We start from the raw sequence: 23,339 nt of genomic DNA on the forward strand, positions 1-23,339 counted from the left end.
AAATAGACTCTGTAAGGCAGAGAAAGCAGCTCAGAGAGAGAAATCTGCAGATCTGCAGAGTCCACCTCAAGAATTCAGCAGAGTCCACATCAGCACATGCTTGTAAGGAAACTTCTCGAAAGTAGGTTATGCCTTTCCCTGGACAGCTGATATGGTGACTGATGTGAACGAGGCAGGCAGGCATCCAACGGAGCAGCTGTTTTCTCCTAACCTGGTGCAACTCTGATGGGCAGTATTCACTGCAGAGCTCCCTGCCAGCTTGGCTGTAGCACACTGTTGGGACCATTACAAATGTTTACTTCCTCTCTGCTCAATCCTGCCTCCACCCCCTTCCTTTCACAAGTATTGATCCCTAATAAACATATGCACATCAAACGTTGTCATCTCAGCCTATGCCTCCAGAGATTGCAGCCTGCGACAGGTGATGATTCCAGATGACAGCAAGTTTAAATCTGGTCTTTGGAAAACTGTGTGGGTGGTGGTGTAATTTATTGGGAAGAATTAACTTTGAAAAAAAAAAAAGGTTGTGTGTATGACTGTGTGGGGTGGACATATAGAGTCTGATTATGTTATGTTTGAAATGCCTATTAAATATCTGAATAGGGGTGTGAAGATACTTAGCTATGTGATTCTGGACCTCAAGGGAGAAATCAAAGCCAGAGATAAAAATATGAATATCGCCAGCACGCAGACAGAATTTAAAGCCATGGAACTCCATGGAAAGAGTCTCCCCAACTGCTTGAAAACACACTAGAGATCCCACAGGCATTATAACATATTTGATTTGATTTTTTTAAAAAACCGAGTTGCTGGTTTTATGAATTTTGAGGAAAAACTGGGAGATTCATAGTTCTTGTTCATTTTCAAGACAAATTTTTTGAAAAGTCCTAAAATAAAAAGAACTATTAGCTTTGTTTCACTTGGAATTCTCTCTGTCTGTCTGTCTCACTGTCTCTTTCTCTGTGTCTCTATCTCTCCATAGATATATATTTTTTTTTTTCCATAGGAACTTTTTGGGAAGAAATCCATTAAAACTTTTTCTCCTAAATCAATGTGAAATTTCTATCTAGACTGATTAGGGAGCAGAAAGCAAGCTAAGGACAAAGCACAAACTGACACCCTACAACCCACCCCACCTCTACTGGCATGTGAGAGACATGACTGGCTGCCCTAAATCTAAGGGAAATGAAAAACAAATGGTTAACATATAGAGATTACAGTCCAGCAAGACATGAGTCTTCCTAAGTTTACAAATGTCTTAGTGATTTACAAGAAATAAAAGCATTCTTCTCAATAACTTCCAGAAGGAAACTCTCAACTGTCTTAATGCTTTACCAGAGGTAAGAAACAACCTTAACTTGGCAATTGCAAGGCCTCCAATATCTTGTAGGTCCTCTTTAGTATGCAAAAATTCTTTTGAAAACCTCCCTTTTTCCTTACTACCAACTCCCATATATAATCAGCCACCCCTCACAACCCTAGTGCAGCAGCTATTCCTGCCCTTGGGTCCTGTCCCCATGTTTTAATAAAACCACCATTTTGCACCAAAGATATCTCAAAAATTCTTTCTTGGCTGTCACCTCTGGACCTCACCCCACCAAACCTCACCTATATTCCAAAACTATATCATAGACTAAAAGTCTAACCTAGAATTTTCATTTTGATTCAGATAACATAAACAATTAGAAGACTACATTTTAAAATTCTACATTTGCCTATATCTATATAGACTATGCCTCATGGTCTATACTTTTTCAAAACTAAAACTCTATAATTTCTCAACTTTGACATTTACTGATTTGTTTTTGTTTTTTTTTTTCCCCCTTCATCATAGCTGAGCCGGATCATATGTCTAAAAATGAAAGGGAGAACAAGCCAAAGGGACATATTGCAATATTATGGACAGTGCACTGTTTTATCAGTCAAATACCCAAGTATCAGCTCTGCCTCTAACAGGTTAGATATTCCAGCCAAGTCACAAATATGGGCTTCAGGCTACTCAACGTAGAGAGTGGAAGGTGAGCAAATGAACTTTAAAGTTCCTTCTGCTCACTTTGGCAGCACATGTACTAAAAGCCTCCTTTTAAAGCTCTAAAATTAAATGAAATGAAATTAATGACAACAAGGAATAAAGAAAGAAAAATACACATCAAGTCTTTTTCTTAAAGAACAGCAACCTCTAAACCTTGTTCTGCAGCACATTGTGGTCATTTTATTAATATCTCTGAGTAGATACTACAGGGTACACCAAGTTAGTGTCTTACTAGTTGTGAGCAGAATTTATTTTTTTATTTTTTTAAGATTTTATTTATTTATTCATGAGAGACACAGAGAGAGAGAGAGGCAGAGACATAGGCAGAGGGAGAAGCAGGCTCCATGCAGGGAACCATGCAGGGAACCGACCTGGGACTCGATATCAGGTCTCCAGGATCACACCCTGGGCTGAAGGCAGGCGCCAAACCGCTGAGCCACCCAGGGATCTGTGAGCAGACTTTAAAAAAAAAAAAAGATTACTGGCTAAAATGAAATTTGCAGACTGGTAGATTTACATTCTTTATATTACAATAAAGAGATAAGAGTTAACTATGATTGTTTTCCATTTTAAGCTTATTGTTATCTAGAGCTCTGGAGACACCCATATTTGTTGCCTCTAAACATAATGTCAAACTCATGGATTAATAAAATAATTTTCCTTAAGCTTCAACAGTTTTCATAGGAGGTCTTGTATTAACAACAAATATGCTCTAATCCTTTCACAGAGGATTAATACTGAAGGAATGTAAAGAACAGACATATAGAAAATAAACGGCGGATCATAGAATATCAACTTTGAATCAGGAAGCACCAAGAGCCATGAAAGCCTATGTATGGAAATTGAGATCATTTCTGAATAAAATTCATCAATTCAAAGGAAAGGTAACTCTAAACGTGTAAAGCATCTGCCAAATACACACACACACACACATATATATATATATATATATATATATATATATATATATATATATAAATTTTTAACAAAGCAGGGTACTGGCACTGGGGTTTCCTCTATCACTTTTTTATTCTTCTATGATATATGGGCAGTCTCAAATGACAGACCAACTATGATATATCAAGTGAAATACCAGAGACATGAGTGCAGATCTTGTCTATATCTTGTCTATGCAATACTGACATAAAAGTGAAAAATTCATCCCCACACTGCCAAGAAACAAACACAAAATTTCGAATGATGTTCCCTGATGTCAGTCCTATCGGGAGGCACAGGTTTTGTGCTTGTTTTGTTTTAAACTACAGTTTACATCCATTTGTCCAAACAACATTTACTCTGTAGCAAACCATGATATTCTGGCACCCTGCAGCCTCTAAGAGGAACAAATGGTTCAGAGAATAAAAATTAAGAGGAAAGCTCGTATATTCAGCAGAGAAAAATGCATGCTGGCCAGCAGGGGGAAACCCTAGGCAACCCTCATCTAAATGACTTCCAGCAGGCTTGTTCATTCTGGAAGAATTATAAATGGAGAACGTTTCCTAAACCCAAGGTCAGAGCTCCATTTGCTAACAGAAAATTAGAGAATTCTGGGAGACACTCAGAAACTAATCTATCCTAGTTAGATGCGGAAAGCATTTCTAGTTAGGAGAGGGAAAGCATTCTCAAATCTGAGTGGATATAGATGCTAGTGGTAGACGCAATGGAAGGATGGCCATGATCCCAGAATGAGACAGGAAACATCTTTGGAGTATAAAGGGCTTAGGCCTCAGGCAGCAATTGAAGAAATAGGGTATAAAATTAGTAACAGTCAGGGATGGGTTGGAAGAGCAGAAGCTTGCCAAAAAGAAGATGATCTTTGGAGGATACTTAACAGACTTAAAGGAAAAATTGAATATTTTGCATATCTTTTTCATAAGCCAGCTGTGCAAAATATCTCCTTAGCCAAGGTAAATAATGGAACTGAATTTAGCATTAGGAGTTTAGAAGAAAATATTTTAACTCTAAGTAATAGGATTTTTAAGAACGTATACTTGCATTTTCTATTTCTTTTCTCCAAAATGTGTAGGCAAAAAGATCTAATGTACAAAAGCTTTCTATTAAAGTCTTAGATTATAATACAAAATAATTTCCTGTGGAAAAAACCCACCTCTGCCACATTTAACCCAGTAGAAATCTTAATCACATTTCAAAATTGTCTATGACATTTATAGAAGCATAAAAAGGGAAATTTGGGGTTTTGCTGGAGCTAGAGGTAGCACAAAATCATTTATACTATATTATATCATGTCATATAATTATATTTTTCATATCAATATTATATTACATTATATCATATTATATATTCAGACATTCTCTGCTTCTATCTTGGTAGAGCCTGAGATATATACTAGAGAAAATAGGAACTGGCAGATATTCCTCCATGTGAGCACCTGGAGTGGAGATGTGATTTAATAAGCTAGCATGTCAGAGAACTAAAGAATATATTTTGATAGAAGGAAGTGACCTTCAGGGTTTGGGAGAAGTTTTCGAATGGAAAAGTGTTTTTCACCAGAAACATAATAGCAAGTTAGAAAAGATCTATAAGACCTGCCATTCATCTGTGCATGGGGAAAAAATAAAAAGCTAGGCAATAAATGTGTGAGAGCTTCTGCTGCATGGAAATGACTGTGTGTGCTCTGCTAAAAAAAAGATGAAGGGGGCCCCTCAAGCACTGACAGGAGGGCAGAGGGCAGACAAACAACCAAATAAGAAGAGCTCTGGAGGCTGCATTCTGAAGGCACTGAAACCAAGCACACACATACACACACAGAGAAAATAGTGTCAAGAGTATTTCTTTCTATGTATATAGTAAACATAAACACATCATCTCATTTAGCTTTTAGAAGAAATTAGCTCAAGAGATTCTGATCTCTTTTGTACCAATGAAGAAACATTGTTTCAAAGAAGGCAAGTTATTTCTCCGAAGTCACACAATTTTAAAAGTTAAAGTACTGAGTATTTGTGGATTCAGAATGTAAGAATATCCAACCCTTCAAAAGCCCAAAGCTCTTTATACTAAGCCACATATAAATACACATATTAATGGCATGAAATTTCTGCAATTACCTTTTTAAAAGGAATGCCTTTTCTGTTTCCAGAGTCCACAAGGAGGGATTTTTTTCCTTGGCACCATCACATTCCTTCGCTCACCCCGGCGGGTGACAGACTTTTGACTACAAGCAGGCCTGCGTGTAGAAAGCTGACGTTGTCTCTGCTCAGCCAGATGGTCAGGACTGCTACATGAGGGCTCCCTTGTACAGCCTAGCCCATCACGAGCTGGGTACATCTGCCTGATTCTGGGTTTCAGTTAACAGGCCAAGGTGACTGCCATGTGAAGCTGTCTCTGTAACTTTGACTCTTGCTATTAATAAGGGAGTCATCTTGGACATGGTTTTTTAACTCTTTGTCTTACTTCTCAACTTGTTATTAATCCCAAAAGGAGGAGAGGGATGCCATTTATTGAAGACCCACTCAGAAACCCGAAGGTTTCCAATAATGCTTCCATTCTAAGCATGAATGTCATTAAAATTTCAGATTCAAGTATTAGGTTCTGATTACGGTGGATTGAGTAATTTGGCCAAAGTCAGAGTGAAAAAGTTCATTATCATATTTTCTTAAATCTCCTTAAAAGGCTGGAGGTGTTTAAAAAAAAAAAAGTGAAGCATTACCCTGAGGCTTAGGAAGAAGAGCCCAGAAATTTGGAGCTCCTTATCCCTTGTAGATTCCAAAAGAAATGTCAGAGGACAAGAGACTGAATTGTACCTTTTGAAGACCTTCTTAAGATAGAGGCATCAAAATTAGATTCAAAAGCTTTAAGAATCAAAGGGAAGGACCAAAACACGGTAACCTAGGAATAAGTGTAAATCAAAAGTAGTTGGGCCCTTGGACAGATTACACCTGAGAACTGAATCATGATTCTTTAAGTGGAATTGACATGATTCTGCATTGCTATAATCACCATATACCTGAAAGTAGCAAACATAAATCTCTGGAGAGCAATAATCATATAATAGACCTTAGATTAGCTCTACAAACAACATCACAATAATAAGTCCTAGCACAATCAAAAACAGCACATCACAAATTGACAGAAAGACAAAAAAAGGAAAAATGAGCAAAATTACATATTAACAATTAACAAAAGAATATATCTGAATGGCTAGCAGTTATGAAAATACACTGAAAATATCTAGTAAAGGGTGAAATACAAAGTTCAAAAGAGACAACCCATTCATCAATTGGATTGTTATAAATTTAAAAAGGTATCATTTCTCTTGTTGGCAGGGAAAATCAATAAACTAAAAAAGAACTGCAGGTAGAATGTTAAGTTATAAGAGCCTTCTTTAGAAAAGAATCTTTTAACATCTATTAAAATTTAAAGTATGCTTACTATTTAGGTCAGCCCATTCATGGGACTTTATCCAATAGGAGTAAACCTATCTGTCCATAAGGATATTTATTGGTGTACTATTCTTAGTGGCAAAAAAAAAAATGGAAAAGAAAAGAAAAAAGATGCTAATTCCTATGGAACATATCTGAATGGTCAGCAGTCATGAAAATACACACAAAAAATCTCTAGTCAATGTAGTAATGTACCAATTTTCAAAAGCTATAAAAGTCATTTCCCAGAATTCTCCTTCCAGTACATTAGGGATGGCCACAAGACAAATCTGTCCAAGATTTGAAAGCCAAAAGGGAAGCAGTGGTCATTACATTTTGAAAGTCTCCATAGGTGGCCAGATAACATTACAGCTTGCACAAGGCATAGCTGATCTGCTGGCTCACCTTGCAGGCCTGGGGGAGCTACAGGATGCACATCTACTTCAACTCCATGGAATCTCCTCTTGAGCTTCTCTACTCCTGGTACAGGCACTTGTGCAATTCCATGGTAAAGGTCACTAGCTTTTTCTTCTAGGTCAAACACATAGTCACAGTTAAAGGCAGTAAAGAGCGGAAGTAAGTTCCAGTTTGACCTCCTAGATTTTTTTTTTTAAGATTTTTTTTATTTATTCATGAGAGACACACACAGAGAGAGAGAGAGAGAGAGGCAGAGACACAGGCAGAGGGAGAAGCAGGCTCCACGCAGGGAGCCTGATGTGAGACTTGATCCGGAGACTCCAGGATCATGCCCTGGGCTGAAGGTGGTGCTAAAGCGCTGAGCCACCCGGGCTGCCGGATCTCCTAGATTCTAGTTGATCTTCACAACGTCCAGTTTTCCTTATTCTCCCTTGCTTATTTCCAGCTTTTCTTCCTCACCGCTTGCCCTTCTGACCTCCCTCACAGGCACGCTTCTCTGTGCAGGTAACACCCTCTCTGTGGATTTCAGCAGCTTCCACAAACTCATCAGGTCTAACTACTATATAGATCTCATTTTGCATATCACTTACAGCCATTCTGCTTCCCTGATCAAACTCTAAATGATGAAACTCCCATAATAAGAAACTGGCAAAACCAAATAGAAACAGGTAAACACAATGATAGCAAAAAATATATATAACATTAAGTCTATGCAAAATTATGTATATATAAATAAAGATTTTTAAAAATTATATACAGAAGTCAAACTATTTTCTTCCATAACCTTGTACATGTTTAATCATGTACACTTGTACCCAAGAACACTACTGGAAGGAATGAGGTGATGAAATTCCAGTATCTCTTTTCTCCCTTACTTTAACTCTCTTTTATCTGGATCCCTAAAGATTCAACTAATGGGGAGACATCCAGGTTTCTTGTGACTTTAATCATATAAATTTGGAGATGCTTTTTTAAGGAAAACAAGACAAAATTGGATCTTAGAATGAATATATATGTTTTGGAGAGAAGATATAAAAATTATAAATTTAAAAAGCTGATAGCATAAATGCCACAAAATCTGGAAAAGTTACAAAATATTTTTATTAATTAACTCCCTTACACACTTCTAGATTGCATTTCAAGATACATGCTCTTTGATTACCTCCTAATGTACATCAATTTTGTAAAATCATTTTCAACTAAGAGAACAGGTAGATAATTCAGTTTTTCCTCTAGCATGGTTGGTAGAAATGTATTATTTATTATTGATGATTTAGCTTCACAATCCGTGTCATGTAAATTTTTAAGATTGCTGTCAAATTTGGGGAATCTTCTATCAAGCTTCTTTTATACCGGAGACATAAAATTTTAAAGCCATGAAATATAAGCTGTAATATTTTACAGCATATCAAGATTTGTTGCACTGTGACTCTTTTTAAGAACTCTGAGTTGACAGCACTCCTAACCTGCTCTTATTGTTGATGTTATGGAGACTGTTGTTTCTTTGGGGGTGTAGAAGAATTTTTTGGAAGCCATTCCTTCTCATGGGTAGCTAAAAAATGCCAATATAGAACGGGGCTACAAACCATATAAATCTAATCCCCTTAAACTCAAGTGTATCATCAAGCCAGTGGTCACTCCAGTGCCACCCGCATAAGAAGTAGACTGAGTGGAGGTCAGAATTATTAATAGAGACTCTGGTATTGACTTGTTTAAGTATTTTGCTGTATAAATATTACCAGACATGAACACATTGCCAAGGCCCCTCTTTAAATGGCATGTGGACATGATAACTCTGAAGCCTAAGTTTTGTTAACTTCATGGCAAATCATGGTAATGATGTAGAAATGAGTTAAGGGCAGGCAGGGGTAGGCAGGGAAAGGCCCCAGAGTCAGGTTTCTACCCATCCCAAGTAAAAACAGAAAAATAAACCTGGCTCTCTAGCTCCAAAATGTTAAGGACTATTCCCCCTTTAATGGCTACTAGTCTCACAAAAACCCCAAATGTAGAGAAATATTATGGAGGAGATATTAACCAGAGAGAAGGGAACACCTTGTTTGTGCTTATGATGTTTACAAAGAAACATCTTGCTTGTTACAAGTCCATCTTGTTTGCTCTAACTAGAGACATGAAATTTATAAATCCACTCTGATATTGACAAGAAATTTTCCAAGTTCCCTGGTCAGTTCCCTATAAAAGACAGACCATAAAAGCCCTTAGTGGCAACCCTGTGGGGACCCCTCTCACTTTTGAGAGCTTTCTCTGGATCTCTGCTTAATAAATTTCTATCACTTTGCTCACTCTCTGTCATCTGCAAGATTCATTCTTCCACTCCAAGAGACAGGAACCAAGCTCTCCCATATTAGTAAACCTCTGTCAAATAGCAATAAGATTTTGGCAAAATCTGAGATTCAACCCAAGTGGCTTAATTCCTAATCCATACTTTCCTCCTTATTCTTTTTTTGGGGGGCTGGGAAGAAAGCAAACAATTGCTTCAATACAAAAGTCTTTCTTTCACCACCAGTCCCAAGTCACTGAAATCTTAGAGTGGCAATTCTGTTAATTCTCAGAAATCAATCTTAGAAGCAGCTCATGTTATAATAAAAATACCTACTGGATCAAAGTGGTGTTAGGAGATTTGGATTGAATAACTTTGGTCAAGTCAACCTCTCTAACCCTAACCTCTCATCCACAAAGTGAAGATTTCAATAGATTAATCACTAAACTTCTTTTCTCAGCCTAAATTATAACCATGGGCATCTCTCCACAGAGAAAATTCCTACGGTTTCTTGCTTTACCTCCTTGGCACCAGCCTCTCCGCTTCCCAATTCATTCTCCACAGCCCACTCCAAATTAATATCCTGTGAGCATTCTTTAACCATGTTATTCCACAACACAACAGTATTATTTAAGTCTTTCGTGCTACAATATTAAGGTATTCTGCAATCCAGGAATTTTCTACTGAGCTTTAGTTGTTTGGGGCTTACAACATATGATTTATTCTATATCTGACTTCCTGGAATTTGAAAACAAAATATGTTAACGTCACATGTGTCATGAGAGCAAAACCTGTTCTGTGGTCTTAGCAAAGGCAAATACTGTCTCTGTTTTATTCTTTGAATTGTCACACTTGAGCAAATAATAAACGGCTGCTGCTTTTATTTACACTGCAACCTTCGCACAAGACAACTCATAGGAATACAGTTGACTCTTCTCAAATTGCCACACATCTTAATTAGAAGCAGTAATCGGACTGACATGTAGAATAAAATGAAAACAAGAACACTTAGGAAGCAGAAGGCTTCCACTCTTCCCCTGCTGACAACTATGAGGTTATCACTGCCTCACGCCTGGATGCATCACATCAGAACTGCAGCAAATGCCCAGTCTTAGAGGTCACGTCACTGCGCAATGTAAGTTGAACAATGTTAAGCTATTCTTCTGTGGAATGGGATGATAATATTGGAGGGTTTCTATTCAGAGCTTTATGACAGCCTGGCAATCAATTTATGTAATGGAGAAGGGATCCATTTGTTTGATTAACATGGAAACATTATCAGTTTGTCTAGATCTTGAGTTTTTACTGAAATAGCATTTAAGAACTAAGGCTGAAAAAAATCCATAGCATTCTGACTCAACTGAATTCAACAGACTGGTTATGTCCTTTAAATACCTCAACAACAACAAAAATGGTGACTTTGCCAAGTGTATATATTTTCCGTGACCTGTTTACACCTCGGATTTGAGGATGTTCAGGTTACAGATTAACATAAGTGATTCATTGATCTCTGTTGTTTTCAACTTAATAAATCAATGTTTTATGTAAATATGTTGAAAATAATAATGTGACAAGGAACAAATTATGGCAAGGAGGAAAAAGACATTATTTATATTATTTATATAATCAGTTTCTCTTATTCACTGTATGGCACTGAAAGGTATACAATTCTGGGAACTAAATTTTCAACTTTTAAATCTTAGTTCTATTTTATTCTAAATGTGAAAAGCCATGAATTAGAAGAAAACTTGTCATCTTAATTCAATTTTTGCAAGCAGGAATATCATGCCACAGAATATATCAAACAGCTACTAGTTAACTTTCTAAAAATATAGTTTAATAGGTTCAAATAGTGTAATTATCAAGCTGAAGTTCAACACAGTAATCTAAGAATTAAATGATCACTTTGAACATTTAATTGACAAAGGCAATTTGGCAACTAAATATTGGTTCTGGCAATTAAGAGTTAGATTAGTAATCTGGTATTTAGAAGAGAATTTTAAATGCAACAATTACAAAGCTTGTAGCAACAAAAATTTCATGGGCTAAAAATTCAGTTTTGCAAATCAAACTACTATGCAAAAGTTAAAAGGTAATGATCCCTCAATCTGTTTCAAAACAGTTTGCTTTCAAAGTGAAATTATTTTTTTTGTATAAAGTGATTAAAATAATACAATGTGGAGAGCGTAACACTTCAGATTAATCTCATTAAATGTTTAATCAAATTGATAGGTAGATAGATTGTTTTCTAGAGCATTGGTTCTTTATATTTAAATGTGCCAAAAAATTACATTTGCAGACATTACTTATTTTTATTTTCCAATATGTTGTTAATGTCTTTGCTAAACATATTTTCTTGCATCACAGTTTTTCCTTCTGAGTTCATTATTATCTCTTGTTAAATTATGCCCTTCAGAGAAAGTTCAATGTCATTTGTGGAAAAATAATAGATTTTTGTCTTTAAATGTACAAAAATGTGTCTTTTTCACCATAGTTTTGTTTAGCAGTTTAACTAGGTACAGATTTTTGTCATCTTAATTACATAAGATCCAATCTAATTTAAGTGATTTTGTTGTTGTTTATTTGTTATATATGGCATGTAAGGTACTTCTTCAGTAATAAGGATTAATATCAGCCTTCAGTTTTGGAACTTGTTGGCTCTTTTCTCTCTCTCTTAGATTTTACTAGAGCATCTAAATCTATGCTCTATTTCTCAGAACTTCACTTTGCTTATTTCTTTATCTTTTTAAGCTATATTCTAGGTAATTTTCAGAGTTCTTTATTAGAATTCTTTTCTTCAACTGTCTCAAGAATAATGTGTTCCCATTATAATGTGTTATGGTTCCCATTTTAGTTTCCTTTTTCATGGTAAGGGATCTAAATGGTTCACAAGTGTCTATTGTTGTTTCAGTGTTTCCTTCTCTGGTTTTATGGATATTTATTCAAGAATTGTAAGCATCTGAGGTGCCTGGGTGGCTCAGTAGGTTAAGCATCTGCCTTTGGCTCAGGTCATGATTTCAAGGTCCTGGGATTGAGTTCCACATCAGGGACCATGAGCAGAAAGCCTGCTTCTCCCTCTTCTTCTGCCCTTCTCCTCTCATGTTCTCGCTAGCTCTGCTCTCTCTCTCAGATAAATAAATATTTAAAAAAAAAAAAAGAATTTTAAACGTGTATATTTAAATTACTTCCTAGATTTCTTTAATTACCTCTGTATTTTCATGAGTAAACTTTTTTCTTTCCTTTTGTTGTTTCTGTGTTCATGTGTTTGTTTGTTTATAGTGGGGAACAATTCATATCATGGGGTTGGGTTTCATCAGGTGTTTTGTCATTTTTGTTGGTTATGTTTCTTTTCTATGGATTTCTTTTTCTTTCTCTCTCCCATTTCTCCTTTCCTCTTGGGCATTTTTTAAGTTGCTTCAACTCAGCTCCTAAGGGTCCACAAAACAGAAGCATATTTTATATCTCTTCAAGGGCTTCACATTTTCAGAACTGAAGCTAATATCCCCTATTTGTTAGTTTCTAATCATTTAGGATTCTTTGCTTCTCTCTTCACCATTCATGAAACTGTTGTACCTGCATGCAACCTTACACAAGAACATCGACTTTGTATAGCTTTCATTTATGAATGTGAGAAAATAATCTCCAGTGCACTACCTCTTATGGGATATATTCAGTCTACTTTTCCCTGAGGCACTGAAATCTGGAACCCCATTGCCAACTCTAGGTGCCAGCACCCTGTGCTATAATGGCCTTAGTCCTTTTTGATACCATGCACTTGGCCATTTCTGATAGAAGAATTATATTTTTAAATGGGGAAATGTATTTTTAATTATACAAAAAATAATTACATATAACTTCTACATATTGAAAATGAAAGAGAGATTGAGAGCATCTAAATCTTCAAGATAGCATGGCTAGTGAGGGAGACAAAATGATGTAAATCTGGCTCCCCCAAGCCCCCTGATTAAGACCATCACATTATGCATTCACTTAGTCTTCCTCCTATATTATGTTAGTTTATGTAATTTATTCACTTTTCCCCAATCTTCATTATTAACATGAGTGGAATATAAACCTAAACTTTAAAATATACTCTTTAAAAAATATTTCATCAGGAATGAAGTGTTCCTATATTGTCTAAATAGCAAAATATTTTCCTTGAATATTTTTCTATATATATTCAAGAAAAAAAGTCCACAATGTATCACTTATACTCTCCTTTAGTCCTTTAGTGTTGCAACAGATATTAAAGATAATGATAATTAGGAGATTAGGACACACTAATGTTCTTTGGCAAATTTGGGTGTAAATATGTATACGTGAGTCTGTTTCTTTCTTTTACTTTTTTAAAATTTTCTTTTTATGGATCTTTATTTATTTGAAAGAGCAGCAGTGGGGGAGGGAGAAGCAGGCTCCCTGCTAAGCAGGGAGCCCAATGTAGAGCTCTATCTCAGGACCCAGGGATCAGACTTGAGCAGAAGGCGGATGCTTAACCAACTGAGCCACCCAGACTCACCCATGACGCTGATATGATAAAGAATTTGACCAACCTTCCAACCTTTGTTCACATGGTTCTTGGAAGGGAGACTCTAAATCTTTGAGTCTCCTGACTTTTAGTATCTTTGTTATGTTAATGAAACAATTCAGGGATCACCCTTAGATAGCTTCAGGATGGGGGCTGGTTTTTTTTTTTTTTAGATTTTATTTATTTATTAATGAGAGATACACAGAGAAAGGCAGAGACATAGTCAGAGGGAGATGCAGGCTCTCTGCGGGGAGCCTGATGCAGGACTCATCCCAGGACCCTGGGATCATGACCTGAGCCAAAGCCAGATGCCCAACCACTGAGCCACCCAGGGCTCCCATGGAGGCTGGTTTTGTTGAAAAGACTAATCAGGGACACCTTCAGCTCAGGATGTGATCACAAGGTCCTGAGATGAGTCCTGCATCGGACTCCCCACAGAGCCTGCTTCTCCCTCTGACTATGTCTCTGCCTCTCTCTCTCTCTCTCTCTCTCTCTCTCTCATAAATAAATAAATAAATAAATAAATAAATAAATAAATAAAATCTTAAACAAACAAACAAAAAGACTTAATCACATGGTCAGGTTGGGTCTGTGAGCCGTATAATATGAGCTTGATCTCCTAACTTCTGAAGAGACCAAGGAAGTCTGAGATTGAGTTCACGGATGTGGCAACTAATTCAATCAACCATGCCTATGTAATGGAACTCCAATAAAAACTCTGGAAGCAAAAGCTTATTAGAGCTCTCTGGTTGATGAATATATTGATTGCCAGGAGACTAAAATGCCTTGATTCCAAAGAAGGGGTATAGAAGATCTATAGTCCCTCCCAGACCTTGCCCTATGCATCTCTTCATTTGGCTGGTCCTCCTTATTTTACCCTTTGCAATAAAACTGTAATCATAAGGACAGCACTTTCCTGACTTCTATGAATCATTCCAGTAAGTTATCAAACCTGAGGGGATTATGGAAACCACCAATTTATACCCAGTCAGAAATGTGAATAGCTTGGGGACCCCACTGAAATTGTGGCTGGCATGTAAAGTGGGGATGGTCTTCGTGAGGACCCTGCCCTTCAATCTGTGAAGTGTGACACTAGCTCTGGGTGGTTAGTGTCAGAAATTATTTTCAGCACACCATTTGTCATTGAAATAGTTGGAGTAGAAATTGAATAAATTCTTATTCTTTTTAATCAAAAAGTATCACTATTATATCAGACACATAAGTATTTTATACAGTCTGATCTGGAAAGTTTAGGACGAATAGAAAAGCTAACAAGAAGCATGTTCTAAATTTTAGTAGCTGGCTGCCCCCTACTGACATTGTCTTAGTCACTACCAGTATGTGAGTCTAAAAGCTGATTCTCTTAGTTTTGAAACAATTCTATAAAACTGAAAATTTCTCTGAAGCTTGTTTCCAGTATTGATTTAATTCAAAAGTCTATTCCTTGAAATTTAGAGACTACTAGAATCCAGATATCAGTCAGCAGAGCATTGAAATAAAGAGGCTGTTGTTCATTGGTAAATAAAGTCTAAAGTCTATAAAATCCAATCAGTATCTCTAACCTTCATTCAGGTAAGACAAAGCGAGAATAAGTTTCTATTTAAAATAGCAAGTCTACATTTCCTTACATATATAATAGTACTTTACAAAATGATCTCTGAATTCTCCTTCATCTAACATTTTATAATTTTTTCAAGAAGAAAGGAATCAAGGTAGTTAATGTATCAAAACAGAATTAATACATGATATTATTTATACTCAGGCAGGTAAAAAAATCCTACTTTTTCAGTTCTTAGTTTTTAGAAATTTGTTTTCTTCAGGGAGGCACAGAGATAAGTCAGATATTATATTCCTTAAAGATGTAGAGCAAAACGATGAAATGGCTAGGAAGAGGAACTAGATCCTGGTAATTCATCTACCCTCTGAAGTGACAAAGATTCAATGCCTGAGGTGTTCAACAAACTCTGGTCTCAAGTCCAGTAAAGAGTTGGCATGATGGTTCCAAGACAAATAATATAGGTATGCTGGGCAGGTTATAGGAGCTTGGTAACAGGAATAATGCTGATCAATTTTCGGAAATCCAGGCAGTCCCAGAATTTAGAGAAATCTGTCCTCAGGAGGCAGGGAACAATCCTTAGAGGGGGTTCTGGGAAGCTTCTCTTATTAGTGAAAGATGATTTGGAAACTGTAAGACAAATACATTAATTTAAGAGACACATGTGTTTTCAAATTTCTTAAATGGAGGAACTAAAGCCTTTGCCAAGCAAAGAGATCCATCAGTATTTAATAGCAATCCTACAGGATCCAAAAAGAGAGAAGAATCAGCTGTCACTTGGAGAAAAAGGTAGACCCCAAGTTTTCATCTTTCACTACTAGTTAAGCAGACAATAAAGATGACCCAAGGTACCACATTGTAGTAAAGAGTCAACATTGAGCACTAAATCATCCAAAGCAGAGACATTCAGTTTTAATGCCTCAAATTAGAACTGGCTAGAAGAAGCTGAAGGAGGGTTGAGTCAGCGGGTAGCGAAGTCAGTGGGCCAAACTAGGGGAGATGGGAAAGGGAGAGGGAGAGGAAATAATGGACAGAGACCAAGACCACTTAGGAAGTTGTATCTAAGCAAGAGTACTGTATACATATATTCAGTAAATTTTCATGGAGCTGATGTGTTGAATTTCAAACAGTTTTTAAAATTGTTCCTTAAAAAAAATAAAATAAAATAAATAAAATTGTTCCTTAAAAAATTAAACATTTTCCCTCAAATATGATGGGAAACAGGGAAATAACCACCCAGCAATCTTAATAGTGCAGAATAACATGAAGCAGTTATAAAATATGCCCCAAATAGTGTTCTATGCATTCCTATCTAGGCACAAAAATGAATTCCAAAAATAGCTTTAACAATTACCACAAGTCTGATACAATGTGTGTCAGACCTCTGCTCTGGCATTTATTAGGTTTCAAAATGTCTCAATTTGTGAAGTATAAGTCACTTGTCATTGATACTTCTTGGAATTCTGGAATATTTTCAGGATTTAAAAATACATGCACATACATAATGAGAAGCCTTTATGTGGTTTAGAGAACAATTTTCCTGACAGCAACCACAATGGTTCATTAAAAATGTTCTTATCAGTTTAGAGTTCAAATCTCATTACTGCTATGACAGTCACCTAGGCATATGTTACAAATGAATATACATGTACAACACAAGCTATTGGTTAGGGAAGCACCAAAAAAATGTGCATAGTAATCCTCTAGAATCCATGTATCTAACACATCTGCAAGTGGCATGTGTTCATATAGGGAGAAGTGTGAAATATTAGTGACATACAGAGACAAAGGAGAAGGATAGAGAGCTGGGTCATTATCATAGAAGCGTAACTTCACACCTGCACAAACTCCAGATGATCAAAGATATATGGTTAGAAATTATTTTTGATTATAAAATTACTAGAAGTACTTCTTCAAACAGTATGGAGGAGTAGATGCTTTTGAAGAACCTCTTAGTATTAAATGGCTAGATCTTGGATAAAACATTTTTATTTTTCATAAGAAGTAACGGAAATTGCCTAAGCACCAATCAATTCATCACAAACTACGAACTGAAATCATAGAGGTAAGTTTTGAGAACATGCAAAAATCCAGGTTGCTCTGATGACAAATGCTGATTAGTTGAAAACATCAAACCTAAAATTCTGAAATTGAAACATCTGCGTGATGGTAGAGGGGCTGAAGTAGCTCCAGATGAGGAGTGTTCCTCAGCTCCAACAGAAGCAAACATGAATACTACCAGGATGTAACCATCTTCAGTTTAGTCAAATAGGTTTTCTGTATGGAAAGATCAACCAATTTGTTGATCAGGGTATGTACTCACCCTCAAAATTCACCCACATGCAAGGAAGTAAATAATCTTGAGAAAGAGCCTGCAGGAACAGATAAGCATGGCTAAAATACCTGTCAATATATCTAAAGAAATTAAAAACAAACAAAAATAAGTACAAGGAACAATAATCTATAAATGACCAAGGATATATGAAAAGAAACCAAATACATCTTCAAGAAATGAAAAATGTGATAAGTAAAATTAAAAACGCCAATGGGAGGAAAAAAGATATTTTTCTTGAATATCTTATTTATTTAAATTTCATTTAAGACTTTCCAAAGAGAACACATGGTTTAAATGAAGATTTCACATATGGTGTGGGGTGGGGGGGGGAGGTGGAATCATCAGTGGATATAACACAAGTGCCTGATGCTCAATTAACATACATCGATTAGAAGTAATTAATCAATCAATGAGGTGAGAAATTGTTATATATACATCTAATTGGAGTTCCAGAAAGTGAAGAAAGAAAAATGAGGTAGAGGAAATATTTGAACAATTGATGACTGAGAAGATGACTGAAGAAATTATGTTAATTTTCTAGAAATAATAAAAGATTCGAAGTCACAGAGAGCAGTTGACTTATCAACAAGAAAAGCCAGAAAACAGTGAGTCTCTTTCTTCACTGTGCTGAGAGAACATAATTGCCACATTAGGCTTACATATTCAGAAAAAAATATCCTTTAACCACAAAGAACTGAAGAGACTTTTAGACGAATAAAAAATAAGAAATTACCACCAATAAACATACACGAAGACACTAATAGATATACTTTAAAGAAAAGAAAAGTAACCCTAGATGGAAGGTTTGAGATGGAAGATAGAATGAAGAGTATAAAGAAAATGATAAATTTGTGGATGTATTATTATTTAGAATAGGCTAGGTTATGTTATAATAAATTAACCCCGAAAGCTCCATGGCTTACCACAGCAAGATCTGGTTCCCACTCAAACTACATAACCAAACTACATAACCAGTCACTTGGAGAATCTGCTCCACTTCATCACCATGGGACCCAGGCTAATGGAGTTCCCCTCATGTAGTCATATACCTGAAAGATGCAGCCTCTTGAGATGCTGTGGTAGGGGAAGAGAGCACAGGGGGATCTTACTTGCTTTTTTCTATATCATCTCTCTATCATTTATCAATATCAGTCACTACTTCCACTCCTAGCCCATTAGTTAGAATTAGTCACAAAACTCCATCTAACTGCAAGAAAGCAGGTAATGTGATACTATTAAAACATTTAAAACAAAAACTTGTTCAGGAAGGATCCAATCCTCTCAAATCCTTCTGTTGTTTGGAAAAAGAATAAAGATACTGATCAGGAGAACCATTTATTCTCTTACCTCTCTAAGTGAAAATTCAGACAGGTCCCCTGAGTCTTCTCTTTGAGTAAAGCAAACTATATCCAGTCCATGTGACCAGATAGGGACTCACCTTAAAAACTAAAATGCTCAAGACCATACAATTTCAAAATATCAGTCTCATTATAAAATCCTAGATGGGGTTAAGTGAGTCAGGACAGGTGGGAATAATCAAAATTTCTTATTTCCCATCTTTACCCTCCATATTGCACACTAAGATCCTTTAGAGTTGAGGTTTGGGGCAATCGCAGAGGTAAGAGAATAGGGAAGATCTTTAACTGATACAGCACTGGTGATCTTATCTGTTTTTTGGACTTTAGAAATACTTAAATCTGAATTTTTGTTTCTTGTTAGAGACACTCCCCTCACCTCCACCTTCAGTGCTGATCTGGTGGGGGGGGAGGGGTCTCTCACCTGCAATCCCCTCAGCAGGGGCAAGTTTTGCTGGGCCCTTATTTTGTCTTCAACCACTAGGAATTCTATAAGCCAGAAATTTTGTTTTTATTTTCTCTGTATAAACTTAGAATCCCAAAGGGGCATAGCTATTCAACAGGAATTACAGGTATCCTGATGTTTTAACACAGTTTTTAAGAGGGAAAAAAAAAAAAAAAACAGATTCACTGTTTTTCTATACCCACACACATAGCATAAGCCTAAAGAGTTTTTATTTTTTGATGTGTGTAGTAACATTAACTTTTGAATTGAAAGATTCATTAGAACAGGTGGCAAGCAACAACTTCCCAACAACCACCTGATACTAGTTGAAAAATAATTTCATAAAAGTCTAAGAATTTCTCATAGCTATAATAAACATCCTAGATGTTCTAGTTTTTGTCCTTGTTGTTATTCTAGTTGTTGAAATCATGCCTCTTTCCCTTTTGTGAATACTATAATTATCTTGAACTGAGCAATCTTTGGCACTTTGCATACATCATTCCTACTCTTTAAAACAGAATTAAAAATGAATAGTAATGAAAAGAAGATATTGTTCCATGTTTAAATAAGAAAGGAAGGAGGGGATCCCTGAGTGGCTCAGCAGTTTAGCGCCTGCCTTTGGCCCAGGGCATGATCCTGGAGTCCTGGGATCGAGTCCCACATTGGGCTCCAGTCCCACATCGGGCTCCCTGCATGGAGCCTGCTTCTCCTTCTGCCTGTGTCTTTGCCTCTCTCTCTGTGTGTCTCTAATGAATGAATAAAAGAAATCTTTAAAAAAAAAAAGAAAAGAAAAGAAAGGAAAGAAGGATTAATAAGACTGCACTAGTAAATTGTTGTATCAGGATTTAAACCCCGGGTTCCTGTGCTTCCAAAGTCCATTGACTTTAACAACCACATCATGATTTCATATACTTTTATTATATACAATGATAAATACCTTGAATATATGCATATGAATATATGAATATAAGAAATATAAATATTTCTTAAACTTTATCCTTATAGAATATTTTATTCATTCATTCGTTCATTCATTCAAAAAATATCTATTCTAGGCACTTGAGACAACACTAAGCTAAGAGATAGCAAACAAATGAACAAATAAATATATATCAAGTGGTGATAAAAATGCTAAGAAGATAAGTAAAGTAGGAAAAAAGATAATAAATGCTGAGATTGGCTGGAATGGGGAACTGCTTTAAACCATGTGGTCAGGGATATAGTGGCATTACTTTAAATAGCTCAACAAATAAAACTGTATATGCAATTATTTGACCATAAAATATGACCTTTTATGTATGAGGTGGAAGGACAAATCAAGGGTGTCTTCTTGAAAATGGATTCCTTTTGCTCAGAGGCCATAGCACAGAGTCAGTATAAACAGGATAAATAAAACAGATGAAGGAGATTAGATGCCACTCTAGAATAGGGATAACTGACATTTGATGCCCTTAACTTTATCCATTGCCCTGGAAAAGAGTGGGAAAGACCATGAAAGATTTCTGTGAGTCTTTGAACTTTTTGAAAAGGCAGCAATACCCTAAACCACTCTTTCTCTATGATATTCCACTTTTAAAAGATTGGCTGTTTCAAATCCTTTTGTAAAAGGGATGGAAAGTGGAGTCCCTATACAACTGCCAGTGTGCTTTTTTCATATAATAAAAAGGAAAGTTGGTGATCTATTTACGTTGAATGTCTGATAATACCAAATTCCTACAGTCACTAGATATTTGAATGTGTCCTTGACTTCTAATCTTATCTTTACAGGAGTTACGTTTTCTCCTTCCTCTGTTTTCTTCTGCAAGAACAGCCTTTAAATTCTTTGACTCCCTGTAACAGTAGTCAATTAAAATGTATGGTATTCCTAAAAAAGGCTTGGTGATGAACAACAAAGATACGTCACTTATTCTCATGGGATTGACTTTCCAGAGAAGTCGTAACTCCCAGGAGCCATCACTACCCATTCGGAATCTCCAAAGCACCTAGGTCACCTGATTTCAGGATCTTCACCTCCCTGATATATTTCATCTGCTTCATGTAGCCTGAAGTTCTACTTAATACTTTTTCTAAGACTTTGATGCTTAATCAGTATCAATCCATTGGAGAGAGAAACCCTCTAAGTTTATGTAATTCATTCATGAAATTCCTACCAACTTTGAAGTCCACTCATAGGGAGCAGGAACCGGCTGCATGTTAGCCCTACACAAATTAGGCAATTTGACAGCTAAATGAATTTACACCCAAGAGTGAGTCTGTTAACTTTTTTGAAAGGAGACGTTACCAGGGCAAAAGAAGGCTACAAAAATAATAGAGAAAAGGCGAAGATATAAAATGAAGAATATGGAAGTAGTCTCTGCAGGATTGAAAACACACAACCTAAACGGATTTTTTTCATGAACTTCTGAAGCCATTTCTCTCCTTTCTTGCCGGTTTTCACTAGTTTATCAGAGTACTTTGCTCAGAGGTCAAACTAGTGCTCCTTGGAATACTTCATGACTAATCAGTGTCTATAATCAGTTTGAGCTGATATCAATGTTTTTCCTACTTCCTTGCAAATAAAATATCAGGGAACCCCTGAATTTAGCACTGATGATGGTAACAAATGCTACCAGAAGATAAGGACACTGAATATATACTACCTGATAAACAACAAAGGACATATAGTTGTTTTGGAGGGAGACTAGAATGGTTAAAATGCTCACTGGCTACAGTGTCTGGAAAGTTATAAAGAAGGGCTGGTTAGATGTACAAGAAAGCAGATAAGTATCCAGTCAGTGCAGCGACAGGGGACACCACAGGAAAATATCTGCCTGGAAATGTGACTTTCATCAGACTACAGATGATATATTATCAAGGCAAATGTCCCTAATAGCCTATCAAGCACTTTGTGGAATAGAACTCTCTTGGTTGAATCTGAATCTCAACAGCAGCATTATCTCCCAAAGATTCTTCTTCACATTAATGTTTTCCTGGGAAGTTGAAAATGAATCCTATAGACCATATCTAATCCTCTTCTCTGGACACAAATAACTTCACCCTTTCACATCAGCTTGTTCTACTCTACTTGCCTCCTCCTCTCAGCCTATACTCTGCTCCTTAACTAGAAGAGTGCTGTACCAAGAAAGCACCCACCTGCCCCTCCAAATCTGTTTTTTGTGTCTAGGCACAGATGCCTCTGGTGGCTTCAGCTTAGTGCAAGAGACAGAGCAGAAACAGGCCAGCCTAGCTACCTTGAGTAGATATATGCCTCCCTTTCTTTCTTTTTCTTTCTTTCTTCTTTCTTTCTTTCTTTCTTTCTTTCTTTCTTTCTTTCTTTCTTTCTTCTTTCTTTCTTCTTTCTTCTTTCTCTTTTACTTTTTTCTTTTCCTTCCTTCCTTCCTTCCTTCTTCCTCCCTTCTTTCTGTATATTTATTGAATACTTACAATGTATTAGGCCCCAAATGAAATTATATCTAGAGAGATGATACAAAGATTGACAAATAAATATAAACTTAGTAAATCATTACCACAGTCAACCTGTAAGTAGGAAATACAATTAACTCCTTTTTGCTCATCAGGAAACTGAAGCATACCAAAGTTGAAAGACCTGCCCAATGGCTCAAATCACTCTGACTTATTCCAAAGTCTGTGCTGCAAGGAGGATGCTTCCCAAATCTGCAGCAACTTGCTGGCATACTAATTTGCCTTCCCAAGCTATCCTTCTCCTCAACTCAGTCTCTTAAATTTTAAACTTTCTATAATTTATCATGCCCTTTGAAGAGACCAGCGCAGAATGATTCCTCTAGGATGGATCTGAGCACCTGGAGGACATGAAAAGGCCTAAGTAGTAGGGGACTCAAGCATCTCCTGATGCTTAATGAAACTGTGGCAGACAGGACCAAAGAAAATGAGACATTCACTAAATTAAACCTTAATGCCTTCTCAGTGCTGTGCAAAAAACCCCATGTTCCTAAGAGACCAATGTTCATAACACAAAGAGAAAGCTAAATCCAAAAGTCCAGTATCTACTACCAGCTA

At 36.4% G+C, this 23,339-nt stretch overlaps 1 long non-coding RNA gene across 1 annotated transcript in view; it reads left to right on the forward strand.

The window, feature by feature from the left end:
- LOC140599693 (uncharacterized) overlaps positions 1-6,143 on the forward strand; it is a 279,725-nt gene extending 273,582 nt beyond the window's left edge. The window contains exons 6-7 of the long non-coding RNA XR_012002646.1: positions 2,760-2,916; positions 5,131-6,143. This is a non-coding gene — a long non-coding RNA (uncharacterized lncRNA). The remainder of the gene's footprint in view (positions 1-2,759; positions 2,917-5,130) is intronic.
- Positions 6,144-23,339: the final 17,196 nt, after the last annotated feature.

Source organism: Vulpes vulpes, chromosome 7 (assembly GCF_048418805.1).
Source record: "Vulpes vulpes isolate BD-2025 chromosome 7, VulVul3, whole genome shotgun sequence".
Lineage (NCBI taxonomy): Eukaryota > Metazoa > Chordata > Mammalia > Carnivora > Canidae > Vulpes > Vulpes vulpes.